Genomic DNA, 15,542 nt, shown 5'->3' with positions numbered 1-15,542 from the left:
TAGTCAGGCGAATAGAAAGATAATGGTTGTTGTTGAATGCGCATAAACAAGAAAATAAAGAAAATAATAAAGAATTGATAAAGAAACGATAATAAGAAATTAGTTAAGGCTTTGGAGATGCTTTATCTTTCTGGATTAATACTTCTTACGGACTACTTTAACAATGAATGACTCATTCTATGGCAAAGCTGTAAGTGATTAACTCATGTCCTCTCATCAAGTCAATCTCCTCTTATTCATATCAAACGCCATTCTCAGTGGTCATTCAATATAAACGAGGGTGAAGCTCACACAATTCATTCTCCTTTGTGATCCTACTCAAAATGCCACAGATAAGGTCAGATCTTCCAGATTGAAGAATGAATCCTAGTGTTCTAGCCTTAGCACCATAGAAACCTCATCACCCATAACTAACTGGATTATATGTCACATATCCTCGATTAGCCTAGATGAGTTATTGGTTCAGGTGATGTATTCTCAACCTTTAGCTCAATACTATCCGGGTCAGGACTCGTAAAGAACTCATGTAAAGAACTCATTAAGAACTCATTGGATGAAGAACGATAATACATTATAGAATCTTTATCAAACATATATTGAAATAGAAACAGTAATATTATTAATCCATAGGAATCAGCAGAACTCCTAACATTAACTTATGAGGTTTAGTTGCTCATAGTTTATAGAGAAAACTCATATCTAAGAGTAAAGTATGATACAAGTTGATTCTTAAACCTAAGTGATCTCCTCTTTATATAGGAGATGCTAACCCTAAAGATGTTAATTTAAATTTAAAAAGTACAAAGATAAACTAAACTAAGCTAAAGAGTGCAAAAATCCACTTTGGGCCCACTTTGGTATTGTGCTCGTCCAAGCCTGGCGTTCAACTTGGAGAATGGGCGTTGAACGCCAGTTAGGGGGTGAACTCGTGCTACCTTGGTGGTGTTGAATGCCAGTCTTGGGCATTCAACGCTGGGCTTTGATACGTGATATTTTGTCGGTATAGAATTTTTCAATAAAATTCCGTCATGAGTATAGTCTAAACCGACAAGCTATAACGCACCAAATTTAGAAAATGTGTTACCACAATTCAAAATCAATAACCGGGAGTAGAATCCTGAGTCGTTCTCCCTAGGAGTTGCCTTAAGATGCACATCATTGGTTAGGAGTTCTCTTGGTAGTTTGAAGTTGAGTATAAGAAAAGTAAATGAACATGAATTAAAATAATAAACAACTAACAATTAGACTAAGGAACACAAGAACTTAAGCTTGTAGGTGAATGACAATCAATCAATATAAAATCCTTGGCTAGGGGTGATAATTGGAATTCCTATCCTCATTGCCTCCTTCAATTGTGATAATAATTGGTTATTGCTCCACTTAGTTAACCTCTAACTATGAAGGAAAGTCAAGTGGAGATAATCAATTTGAGTCCACAAGTCCTAGTCAAATCCTAAGGAAGGACTAGCTTTAGTGGCACTCAAATCAACTAGCAATTTCCAATTGTCAATCAACAAAAGACTTTGACAATTCAAGTGTCTCCAATTACCCAACCCCCAAGCCAAGAGTGAAAATCTACTTCATAACTATAGTTAACATTTTCTCAAGCACTTGGTGAGTAATAATGAAAGACATTATGAAATTGAGAAGAGAATTCAAAACTAAAGCTATCTACTACAAGCAATTAACAACAATAAAGCAATTAACAACAATGAACATGAAATTCCTCAATGCATTAATAGAAATCAATGTAAACAAGATCCAAATCCTAGATCCAAAATAACTAGAGTAAGAAGAACACTAAATTGAGAGTAGAAGAATGAGATCTACAAATTAGAGCAATGTAAACTTGAATTAAATTCAAATCTAACCAAAGGATCCAAGTGAAATTGAAATTGAGAAAGTCAAAAACCTAGAGAGAAGTAAGATTTTCTCTCTCTAGAATCATAAACTCCAAAAACTAGCTAAAAATTGTTTAATGTGTGAATCCCCCTCAATCATTGGTTCCTTCGGTCTTTTCCCTCCAGAATTCAGCTTAAATTGGGCCTGAAGCTCTTTAGAAATCGCCAGCCACGACTTTACTAATGAAGTCACGTGCCGAGCGTCACACGTGCGCGTCGTCCACGCATACACGTCGTCTGGGTTTTTGCGAGCCACGCGTATGCGTCGATGAGATTTCTGTCCAGCCATGCGAATGCGTCAACTTTTGCGCGCCAATCCCAAATCCAAGCTCCCACGCATGCGCGTCGGCCACGCTCGCGTGCCGATGCCAATGCTCCAAAGCTCCATTTTTCATGCTCCTTCCATTTGTGTATGCTTCCTTTCTGTCTTCTAGACCATTCTTGGCCCTATAAACTCTAAAATCACTCAACAAACAGATCACGACATCTAATGGTAATAGAAGAAAATTAAAATATAGCATATTTAAGGCCTAAAAAGCATGTTTCAACCATCAAGCAAAATTAGGAAAGAGACACAAAACTATGCATTTTATATGGATAAGTGTGATAGAATATTGATAAAACCCCCCAAATTCTACACAAGATAAACCCTAAAATTGGGGTTTATCAGGCTTTGGTCCTTCTTGGGCGTTGAATGCCAGTTATGGGCAGTGATCTGGAGGAGAAGTATAGACTATCATATATTTCTGGAAAGCTCTGGAAGTCAGCGTTCCAACGCCGTTGAGAGCGCATCAAGTGGATCTCTGTAGCTCAAGATATTCTCATTGGAGTGCACAGAGGTCAGGATTTGAAAGCATCTGCTATCCTTTCTTCCTCTCTGAACAAGACTTTGCTAATTCTATCATTTTTTCCCAAAAATCACCTAAAATTATAGGAGAAATACAAAACTCAAAGTAGAATCCAAAAGATGAATTTTGCACTAAAACATATTAAAACATAATAAAAATTAATGAAATCTAACTAAAAACTCTATGAAAATGCTATAAAAAAGCGTATAAGATATCCACTTATCAATCCTTGATCAGGGCAATGTAAACTAGAAGTTCAAAAGATTATACATTTGCAAAGGATAGAAAATGAATTGCCTGATGCATTTTCCGATATAAAAAGGATAACCAAATCTTATATACCAGTGGAAAATGTCCCAATTCGAATTGATGTCCCAGTTGGACAAGTGGCCACTGAAACAAATTCACGCCGGAAGCGTGGTAGACTTATCAGGTCCAAAGACAAAAATCTTCGAAAAAGAAAAGAGGTAAATACTATTCTTGTTGAAAAAGACATAGTAAAGACACCTGCAGTTGTCCAAAATTCTGATATAGTTTTAACGCTAGAAGACGCTCAGGTACTTGAAAATTATGAAAATGACAAGATCTCAATAAATTATGTCTTTACAGGAGAAAAATGGGACTGAAATAAGACAATTGTCAATAAAATATTTGCATAAAATGTGGCATTGAATATCATGCATGAATGTAAGGATCTTGAGCCAAGAACAGTCGAAGAATGTCGACAAAGAAATGATTGGCCGAAATGGGAAGAAGCTCTGAAGGTTGAGTTAGACTCACTTACAAAACGTGAAGTCTTTGGACCTGTAGTTCGTACACCAGAAGATGTAAAATCTGTTGGATACAGATGGGTAGTTGTGAGAAAACGAAATGAGAAAAATGAAGTTGTATGCTATAAAACTCAACTTGTGGCACAAGGTTTTTCACAAAGGCCCGGTATAGATTATGAAGAAACATATTCCCCTGTAGTGGATGCAATAACGTTGCGTTATTTGGTCAATTTATCCACATACCATAAACTACATATGCAGTTAATGGATGTGGTAACAACCTACCTATACGGATGATTAGATCGTGATATCTATATGAAAGTCCCTTGAAGATTAAAGATATCTAAATCATCCAATGAATATTCCTAGCGGTTATACTCAGATAAATTGCAAAGATCTTTATATGGTCTAAAGCAATATGGACAAATGTGGTATAATCGTCTTATTGAGTATCTGGCTAAAAATGGATTTAAGAATGATGATATCTGCCCATGTGTTTTCATAAAGAAATCTGCATCTGGATTCATTATAATTGCTGTGTACGTTGATGATTTAAATATCATTGGAACTCCTGAAGAGATTCCAACAATTATAAAAACTCTAAAAGAAGAGTTTGAGATGAAAGATCTTAGAAAGACTAAATTTTGTCTCGGCCTGTAGATCGAGCATACAAAAAATGGGATCTTTATTCATCAAACAACATACACACGAAAAATCTTGAAGAGATTTTATATGGATAAGTAACATCCATTAAGAACCCTAACCATCATAAGGTCTTTGGATGTGGAAAAGGATTAATTCCGTCCTAAAGAAGAAAATGAAGATATCCTTGGTCCTGAAGTATCATATCTTAATGCCATTGGAGTGCTAATGTATCTTGTTAATAATACACGACCCAATATATCATTTGCTGAGAATTTACTACCAAGGTATAGTTCCTCTCCATCCAGAAGACATTGGAATGGAATCAAACAAATCTTTCGATATCATCATGGAACGTTTGATATGGGATTGTTTTATCCCTATGAATCTAAGTCACAACTAGTTGGGTATGCAGATGCAGGATACTTGTCTGATCCACATAAAGGAAGATCTCAAACAGGATACCTGTTCACATATGGTTGTACAGCTATATCATGGAAGTCCACGAAATAGACGATAGCAGCAACCTCCTCTAATCATGTTGAAATACTAGCGATACATGAAGCAAGTCGCGAGTGGTTTTGGCTCAGGAGTTTGATCCAATATATTCTGTCATCATGTGGATTGATTGATCATAAGATAGTTCTAACTGTCTTGTTTGAAGATAATAAAGCTTGCATTGCTCAACTGAAGGGTGGATACATCAAAGGCGATAGAACAAAGCATATTTCTCTCAAATTCTTCTTCACTCATGATCTTTAAAATCAAGGAACAATTAATGTCCAACAGATACGCTCAAGCGATAATTTGGCAGACTTATTTACAAAGTCTCTTCCAAAATCCTCTTTTGAAAAATTGGTACATCAAATTGGGATGCGCCGATTTCGAGACATTAAATGATGTCGACAAGAGGGGGAGACTGTACTCTTTTTTCCTTGATCAGGTTTTTTCCCATTAGGTTTTTCTTGACAAAGGTTTTAATGAGGTAGTCCCCATCAAAGGATATTGTACTCTTTTTTCTTCACTAAAGTTTTTTCCCATTAGAATTTTCTTTAGCAAAATTTTAACGAGGCATAATCCTAAATGGTCATCCAAGGGAGAGTGTTGTGATAAGTATGAGGTGGATGCCCATTTCTCAATGTTGCTCAGGATATTAAGAGAGATTACTATTAATTAAGTTTGAAAATAGTGACCCCTTATATGTATATAAATAGGGGTTTGCTCTGAAGTAATATACACACAATCAATAAAATAATTCTCTCTCTTTCTTTACAACAACTATACTAAATACTTCACTCTCTCTCTCTTTTTATATATATATGTACACTACAACATATAATATTAGTAAAATACATATATGAATCATCTCTATTATATTGAAATAGTAATTGTAGTGAATATTACTGCTAGAGTTATCTAATTATACTTTTTTATTTTATATTTATTACCTCTTCCTTATTTATTTATTTTACAACCCCATCTGACTTTTTCTCCACAGAAGAGGATTCGCTCCCTTTATAACCATTGCTCAATTAGTGGTCAAACATAATTTATTAACATAATGTTTTTAATTATTAATCAAACATAAATAAAGGTATAGAAATTAAAAAGTTAGATTAAATTACCTGATAATAAAGAAAATGACAATAAAAGAAGACGACAATTGATCCAATCTAAGTCAGTCTATAATACAAGTAATAATTTATTACCATAAAAATCAAACCCAAAATTAATCAAAATCACTTTCAAGAAATACCAATTATTAGTGAAGAAGTCTCAAATCTAATCCTCTCTTACGAGTTGCTTTAAAAAATTTGATTTCATTGGAACAATGGCATTATTGAGTTTTCTTTTTTTTTTTTTTCTTTTTTTTTATATTGTTTAACTGATTTTCAGTGAATGATTATTTACTTTTATCTTATCTTTACACATAAAGTCGAATTGCACATGGCTCTTTATGAAAATTTTGCCAACAAATAAGCAGTTTAATATTTTTTAATTATTATTAAGATCCACATGTCATTCATTACATACAAATTAATGTATTTATAGGGTGCAATTTTAAATGCTGATTTTTGTAATTTATATTTTGAAAAAAATTTGATATATTTTCTTGCAAATTATTCTACTTCACCTTCTCATAAAAAGTTACATATGGTATCTTCAAATTTTGTTTTTCTATGTGCTTTTGTCTAATTAATAAATTTTTTTGTTACTATTTATTTATTTATTTTTTAGTAAATGAGTAAAGGTGATATTCTATCCCTCCCAAATTGTATGGAAATTTGATTTCGAAAAAGCAAACAATTGTGTAAGTAGGTAATGAAATGGAAGAAGAAGTATTGAAGCCAACTTTAGGTGTCGAATAAAGAAAAGTGCACGAGAGGAGAATTTGAAATTTCGTGATATAATTGGCTTGAAGAATGGATGAAATAGGTATATATACTTTGTCTTATTGTGGTTATGATTATTATTATAGGATAGTTTTATCTTTTTCGCTTGCTTTAAAGTAGTAATTTCTTTGAGTTATTAGTTTGTTTAGCAAGATAGTGGTAGAGTTATGTTCTGCTTTGAGCCTTTGTAACTGCTACTGTCCTCATGTCTCTGATAAGTTTAATGGATGATTTCTTATAAAAAAAATAAGATCGAGGCAAAAAAAGTTTTAGCTCTAAAATTATGGCGATAGGAATATAAGGTACTTTCTTGGGTTAATTTTTTTTATTTAACAATTTTATTATTTTAACTCTCCTTGTTAATATTATTGGCATTAATGATTACTATCATTATTTTGGTAGGAATTTTGACATGGTATTAATATTTATTAAATTATGGCTTATGTAAGACCCAAAACTTTTGAAAAGTCTTATTATGATCAAGTCTCAAATCATATAGTTATTTATAGTCTTAATTTCGAAAATCATATTATTAAAGATAATTAAGGCAAGTTTTGATTTATTGAATTTGAGACGAGTTATGATTTTTATCCAATTTTATAATTATTGGGTTATTTTCTATATTCAGATTATGAATTTGGCAGTTATGAGATAAGAGGGGTTTTACATGATTTGGATTAAATAATTAATATTTTAAATATTAATACTGCTATTTTGGAAAATAGAGAAATTAATTATATTATTTCTAATTTTTAGATTTGGACCTTTTATTGAAAATAATTTGTGAAAATGATGAACAAATGGTATTTTCTATATATAATTAGTGTTGGATTTACATTGGGTTTTAATTACTATATTATTCCCAATTTTATGTGAAATTACCATAATGCCCTTAACCCTAATTTTTAAAATGAGGAAACCCTAACCTAGCGACCCGTTACCCGACCCGGTTCCATTTTTCCCCCCACACAAGCAGCAGCTGAAATCCCTTTCTTCCCCCCCAAAATAGCAGCAAACACACACAAACCCTTTCAACGAAAACTGAACAGAGAGTGAGAGGTTGGGTTGTGGCTGAGGAAAAGAGGAGAGGAAGGAGATTCGTGCCGGCGTGCTGGGCTCCACCGCCGCCATCGCGTCATCGCCGTCGCGCCTCCTGCGATCAGCTTCGCCATCCGTTCTGCTTTCCGTCAAGCTCATCCCGCTACTGAGGCCGCCGAACCAGGCTGAGGGTGACGAGCGCGAGCCAGGATTGGGAAGGAGAAGGCACCGCCGCGCATCCTTGCCGCCGTCGCTGGAGATCTGGGAGTCGCCGTCGATCGCCTTTGAGCCACGCCGGACCCAGAACTGCGAACATGATGGATGCGATGTAGGAGTCCGACGCGAGAAAGAGAGAGCGCGCGTGCGCGCGCAGGGAAGGGCGATGCCGCTGTCACCGCCGCTGCTGAGCTGCCGTCGCCGCCGCTGTGAAGGCTCCGCCACTGCCTTGTTGCTGCTGGGGAGAAGGAGACCGGGATGGGTAAGTAGGAGGGGTTTCTGCCACCGTTGAAGCTCAATTGCCGTTGTTGTCATGGCCGCCGCGCCTTTGGCTGCCGGGAGCAGTATCGTGGCCGCCAGAACCAGTCTTTCTTGGTAAGCATCTTTGCTTCCGAAACTCCTTCAATTGAGTACTCTGTTATAATCCGTTAGAAATTCTGAGACGTTGGTTACACAGGGTTGAGTCCCGGTATTTGCGCGTCGGAATTAAAGCTGCTGTTGGGCCACCGGAGCTTCTGGCCGCTCACGGATCTTTTGTCGGGGCAATTCGAAGTGGTAGCTGCTTCGCTTGTTAGTATAGTAAGTATTTCGCGTTTCGAAAACCCCTGCTTTAGCGTTCGGTTATGTTTGGCTAAAGACATTGAGGCTTGGTAATGTAGGTTTGAGTTCCGGTGATTTTGTGTCGCATAAGTGTTGCGGAGGCTGCCGTGTCATTCCTTTTATTTCAGTAAGTGTTTTATCTCGAAAATCCTCGCCATTTGTTTTCAGTCATGAGTTTTAAGATTTCCGCGATATTGATGTGTTAGGAAGTAGTAGCTGAGCTTATACGTGGCGCTGAGGCTGTTTCTTATATTGAGAAAAAAACACGCGGAGTTGGGATTTTGATTGTGATTTCGAGCTGAGGCGAAAAGGACTCTGAGAGACGTTTGGGTTATAGAATTGCGTTTTGAGGTAGGGGCGCTTTCCAAAAACTATGTTTTATGTATTGGAATTATTACATATGGATACTGTTGTGAGATATTGTGTATTTGGTGATTGTATCTGCCTTATGTATTATTTGATTGACTCGAATGACTGAGGATGTTGGTTTGGCTGAATTGTTGTGCGACTTTGTGAAATATAAAGTTTGAAGTTGATTCTTTAAAGATTTGAAATATGAGTTTAATCCGTTGAGGATTGGTTTGAATTGAGTCAATTATTTTGATGATGTGAAAGATAGAATACTTTCGAAATTCAGCCTGGGTTGCTTTAATTGATTTGGTTTTGATAAATGATTTATTGTTGAACCGATTCTTTAAAGCTTTGGAAATGAGTTAAATCGGTTGATATTGAGTGGATTTTTGAAATGGTTTTCTTGAGATATGCCACTGAGGCGACTGTTGGATTTAGCTTGCCTTGAATTGATTTCTAGTTTTGAGCTGTTGAAAAGGAATGAGAAACGGTTTAGTTGGGACCCGAACCGGGTGGCAAAAGTCCAAGTTTTAGGGGAGGTGCTGCCGAAATTTCTGCAGAATCCTAGTCTTGTTTGAAAAGTTATTTAAAAAGGATTGGATTTGAGAAGTTGTATTATTTGATTTATTAAGAGAATAATTATATTTTCAAGCTTAATTTATTTAGTGAACTTTATGCCTTGAGTTTGACTTATTTAGAAATGAACTATTTTTACCGTTTGACTCACGGAAGGAAAGAATAATGCTCTAATATTGATTTCAATATAAAAAGGAGCTTTTAGTGATTTTAAAGGAATCTAGACTTTTGATTGAGTAATTAAGTTTTGAGGCATTTTGGAAAAGTTAGAAAAATGGGTTCCAAAAAGAAACCTGAAAGTGGTTTGATTCAAATGAACCGGTTCCTTTTCAAACGAGTTGATTTTTGGACCGGGTTGGAACTTGTGATTTTGTATGGTCGGTTTCATAATAAATTCAGTTTTATTTACTTGAACTGAGAATCTATGATTTTAAGAGTTTCAATGAATTTTAAGGAATCGATATAGGTTGACCTTCCCTAAAGACTTGGAACTCTGTCGGGAAATTTCTGTTATAAAATCCCATTGTTGGATGGGTGATTTTGAATGCTTTGAAATAAATCCTTAACTTGCTATGGTTTTGGAAAGAGAATGCCGAGAGTGGCTTTGCTTTAAAAAGGAAACTCACTTTGAGTAAATTTGGCTTATGAGCCTGAGATGATTTGAAAATGAGATCTTCAAAGTCAAGGCTAAAAAGAGTTGAAACTCTATTTCAAGTGAAATGATTTGGGAAAAAGTGATTTATGGCTTAAATGCCGATTTTATGAATTTATGATGTTGAATGTGGAAGTGCTGTTTTGTTGTGAGCCGGAATGGCTATGTATGATTATAAATATTGGTTGGTTCTGGATTGAACCGTGAGCTGGAATGGCTGTGTATGATATGAATATTGGCTGGTTCTGGACTGAACCGTGAGCCGGATGGCTGAGATGGATGTTGATCCATGGATGAGATTGAATGCATGTTTATGCTGAATCATTGATAAATGTGAATGTTGCACTTCCACTATCTGAGATACGAGTTTTCCTGGGTAGTAGCAGTGGCTAGCCACCACGTGCTCCAGGTTGAGACTTGATACTCTGTTGACCCTATGTCGTAAGTGTGGCCGGGCACTGTGAAAGTCCCGGATGAGCTCGCCCCTGTAAATATTCACCAGTGAAGGTGATGGATATGGATCATGATTATGATCAAGTTTATGATGAGTATAACTCGAGTTGGGTTGGCTCTATAACCGACAGATGATATCATCAGCCACTAGGGACAGGCATGCATCATATGCATCTATGTGACATTGTTTGGGTGTGCATATTATACTTGGTTTGCCTATGTGATTAATTGCTAATTGTTCTACTTGTAATAACTGTTTGTTTGTGCTTGCATCTTCCTATGTGTGTTTGCTACTGGGACTCTGTTGGACTGTGGTGATTGGTTGATGGTTGGATTGATTGGGCCTAGAGCCGTGGTTGGAATGGGATGAATCGATGGTTGATCTCGGTTTTGTGTTTCTGGTTTGGAATAAAATATGAAAGGCTATTTTGGTTCAGCATAGATAAAGTTTTTTGAAAAGCTTTTGGTGTTTTTGAGAATTGAACGGTTCCTCTTTCAGAAAAAGATTTCCGACTTTACTTCTATTGTAAACTGTAGTTTTTAAAAAGAGGCATAAGACGGATATTAATCACTGGTACGGGTTATCTTTATGTATCCTATTACAGTAATTCCCAAAAACCCTCTACTGAGAACCCTTTCGAGGATGATGTTCTCACCCCCCTACATTTTTCCCCTTTCAGGATATGGGCGCAGAAGTTACGAAGATTTTATTTAGTTGTTGTTGGAATGCTCTATATTGCTTTAGGTTATTATTTGTACCCTCGCCTTTATCTTGAGATATTCTGTAAGAGGGATAGGAGTTGTATTGTCTAATGCTTGTAATATTATATATATATATATATATATATATATGTGTGTGTGTGTGTGTATATATATGGATGTACTCTTTATGAGCTTTTGTAAGTTGTATGGTATTTATGGATGTACGTATCGAACGAAAGTATTTTTTGGAAGCGGTATTGCGGTTTAAAGTTTCAAACAGGCTCATATTTTAGTATTAAATAATATAAATGTCGTCGTAATGTCCGAGCAATCAGAGTAGCGCAGCCGGAAGCGTGAGCTTTGGTAGTTAGGGTGTTACATTATGGTATCAGAGCAATTCTTCCTATAGAGCCTGAGGAATGGACCGACTATGCTTCGATTGCATACTCTGAGTGTTTGTCATGGAATAGGTCTTGTCAAATGACGAGAATTAGAGCTTTATGCACATGACGGTCTATTGATCAACGTTGTTAGTCTTGCGTTGCATAATTACTGATATTAAGTTTGGCCGGCTTAATATTAGTGAATTATGTATATGAAAGCACTAATGGGTTATCATAGGCGATATACGAGTTTTTAGCAAAGCGAATCGCGGGTTTTGAGAACGTTGGAAACTATTTCTCGAGGCTATTCAGTTGTGTGTTTTGGATTCTGTTCGAGTTGACCTGTTCTTCCATGTCCTAACTTGAAGTTCTTGTTTGCTAACCCTTTTGAGAAGCAGTTTGATTTTTCAACTCTATTCTTTTAATCATATGCATTCTTGTTTGACCTTAAGTGCATATGCTTGTTAAAATCTTTGTTGCATCTCTCTTCCTCTGTTTGAGTTCTTCTTGATTCAAGTATTCTTTGATATAGTCTTGAACTTGTCTTAATGTGCTGTGACTTTTAACTCCGGGTTCCGTGTTCATTCTTAGGGAACTTGTTGATTCCGCTTTCCTCTTATTTGACAGTGATTACAGCTAATTTTGAGATTTTTATAAAAATTGCTGTTGATTAGATACATACTTATCTATATATGAACTTTGAAGATTTCTTATACAGTTTAACAATTATTTACTCCTAATACCTCGACCGTACTTTTACTGGTTTATAGAACTGCACCTACTTAAAATACAAGTTGACTTTCTAGTAACTTTACTATAGTTCCAATGGACATCTTCATTTGATTATGTATTTGGTTATTCTTCAAGATCCCGGAAAGAAAGAATTTTTCGCTTTTACTTAGGTTGAGTTTCGTTTAGTAAACTTCACTTAATTCATTTTGATTAGAGTTTGATTTAGTATACTACATTGTTTATGCCATTGTTGTTCTTTTGAAAGTGTTGGACTCATAGCTTTCTTCCTATGAACGGACTAAATTCTCTATTAAATCTTCCATCTCCATGAATGTCATGTTTGACCTTGTTTTTAACTGATCTTTTACATCTTGTGGATATTGCCATTGATCTTGGTTTTTCATCTTGTGTGAATCTCACTCTTATGTGAGTCAGCTTGATTTGTTTCAATTTCATGCACCGTTTATCCTCTCATTATCTTTACAAGAGTTTTTAGTCAAAGATTTATCCTTGAGAGATTACTAATGGTTGAGTTGTCCTTTTCTATGACTTTTGTATTCTTTTGGATCAATTTAAAACTTGTTTGATGTTTCATGTCTAGTGGCTCTTGTTTGAACTACTTTAGATTAAGATCCTTTCTAATATGGCTTGACTCCTTTTTAGTACATCTTAAACTTCTTGAATGTTCTTCTGAGAAGGTGATTTTAAGAACACTTTCGGGAGTCTTGTTCTGAACTTTTTAAAGAAGTTTTGGATTCTCTTGTAAGAAGTTTTAAACGGAATTTATTTTCTGTTGCTTGATTTAGATTGAAACCATTGTTCGATTTTGACGAAGTTAATTTAAAAGTTGGCATGTGCTATTTTAAATGAAGTTTTGAAAAGCTCCCTTGTTTAGTGGAAACCAGTTCGTTTGTAACGCACCACTTATTTCCTTTACCAAGTTGTAAGCAAATTTTTACCTTGGAGTTTCTTTTCTAAAAGGAGTTTAACTTCCTCTTTCATCCTTGCTATGAATGCTATACACGCTTATTCGAATATGCACTTTGAGAATTTTTGAACAAGCATTTGATTTCTCTCCCGAGTTTTATGAACTGCTTTTGGTTAAGTTGTGCATCTAATTACCTTTCTAAAATATTTGAAGAAATATTTTAGCCTTTAGCCAAACCCGTGTGCACCTTGTTTTTAGAACTCGACAAAATCTATTTCAACATGAACTTGCATTAAAGCAAAGCCACGATTATGCTTTTGTTACTCTCTTGAAGGATGTTGTTAATTAACCTTTCTTTTAGATTGCGAAGTGGTTTTTCCGCAAGTTTTGGTTCCTTTATGAACAATGTATTTGGGAGTACTTTTAATCGTGCTCTTGAGTTTTGTGAGCTTTGTCTTGGGTTTGATATTCCTTTTTGTAAACCTCCTACTTCTTCGACTCAACTTGAATTTGTTTCGAACTAAGGCGCTGGTTCTCTTCTTATTAGTCCTATTGAATTTCTTGGATCTAAGGGTTATCTTTGAGGTTGTCAATTGAATTGTGTCTAGCAAACTGCATTGCTTGAGCATCCTTGGATATCTGGGATTGGATATTTTCTCTCAAATCTATTATTGCTATCCTTGACATTTGACTCTCCTTTCTAAATCTTGTATCCTTCTGAGTAGACTCGAGAATTGTTTTGATATCACGTGCGACTTGTAGACGTAGTAACGCGATGCGTTAGTTCTCTAAGACGTGATACGTGTATACGGAAGTTGAAGCGGTAAGTGTGCAACGTTATGAGTTGTGGGTGTTTTGTTCTTTGCGGACGGGTTTGCGGTTGTAAGGCTTGTGATCGAGTATGGGATTATAAAGTACTTGATGGAGTTGGAAAGTTGAAACTTTGAGGTTGAGATGAGATTAGTGTACGGATGTTGAGCACGTCGTTGTAACCTCATCCTGTTTTATAACCTTCAATGCCTTGCTTTACTACCACATGCTTGAACCATGACATCTTTTGCATTTGAGCCTATCTTGTAATGTGTGCTTTGCAACCATATTCCTACCTTCATATCTTTATGCATACGACCATCCAAGTATTTGAAAATCGTATATAAGTCTATATGTTGAGATATTTTTGCTTATTCCTGAAATGTATTCAAGGGTGAACTGTTATGAAACTTCTTTCGTTTTATATCAATTTTCGAGGGCGAAAATTTTTATAAGGTGGGTAGGATGTAAGACCCAAAACTTTTGAAAAGTCTTATTATGATCAAGTCTCAAATCATATAGTTATTTATAGTCTTAATTTCGGAAATCATTTTATTAAAGATAATTAAGGCAGGTTTTGATTTATTGAATTTGAGACGAGTTATGATTTTTATCCAATTTTATAATTATTGGGTTATTTTCTATATTCAGATTATGAATTTGGCAATTATGAGATTAGAGGGGTTTTACATGATTTGGATTAAATAATTAATATTTTAAATATTAATACTGCTATTTTGGAAAATAGAGAAATTAATTATATTATTTCTAATTTTTAGATTTGGACCTTTTATTGAAAATAATTTGTGAAAATGATGAACAAATGGTATTTTCTATATATAATTAGTGTTGGATTTACATTGGGTTTCAATTACTACATTATTCCCAATTTTATGTGAAATTACCATAATGCCCTTAACCCTAATTTTTAAAATGAGGAAACCCTAACCCAGCGACCCGTTACCCGACCCGGTTCCATTTTTTCCCCCACACAAGCAGCAGCTGAAATCCCTTTCTTCCCCCCCAAAATAGCAGCAAACACACACAAACCCTTTCAACGAAAACTGAACAGAGAGTGAGAGGTTGGGTTGTGGCTGAGGAAAAGAGGAGAGGAAGGAGATTCGTGCCGGCGTGCTGGGCTCCACCGCCGCCATCGCGTCATCGCCGTCGCGCCTCCTGCGATCAGCTTCGCCATCCGTTCTGCTTTCCGTCAAGCTCGTCCCGCTACTGAGGCCGCCGAACCAGGCTGAGGGAGAGAGAGATCGAAACGAGCCATGAGAGAGGGTGACGAGCGCGAGCCAGGATTGGGAAGAAGAAGGCAACACCGCGCATCCTTGCCGCCGTCGCTGGAGATCTGGGAGTCGCCGTCAATCGCCTTTGAGCCACGTCGGACCCAGAACTGCGAACATGATGGATGTGATGCAGGAGTCCGACGCGAGAAAGAGGGAGCGCGCGTGCGCGCGCAGGGAAGGGCGATGTCGCTGTCACCGCCGCTGCTGAGCTGCCGTCGCCGCCGCTGTGAAGGCTCCGTCACTGCCTTGTTGCTA

At 36.2% G+C, this 15,542-nt stretch overlaps 1 long non-coding RNA gene across 1 annotated transcript; it reads left to right on the top strand.

Moving 5' to 3' along the window:
* The first annotated feature begins 7,490 nt into the window (after window positions 1–7,490).
* On the top strand, window positions 7,491–11,390 carry LOC140180964 (uncharacterized). Its single transcript, XR_011875279.1, has 5 exons — window positions 7,491–8,183; window positions 8,266–8,387; window positions 8,468–8,535; window positions 8,615–8,759; window positions 11,121–11,390. It is a non-coding gene; the product is annotated as an uncharacterized lncRNA (long non-coding RNA).
* The last annotated feature ends 4,152 nt before the right edge of the window (window positions 11,391–15,542 follow it).

Source organism: Arachis hypogaea, chromosome 17, assembly GCF_003086295.3.
Source record: "Arachis hypogaea cultivar Tifrunner chromosome 17, arahy.Tifrunner.gnm2.J5K5, whole genome shotgun sequence".
Lineage (NCBI taxonomy): Eukaryota > Viridiplantae > Streptophyta > Magnoliopsida > Fabales > Fabaceae > Arachis > Arachis hypogaea.
This window is presented reverse-complemented; position numbering and strand designations above follow the sequence as displayed.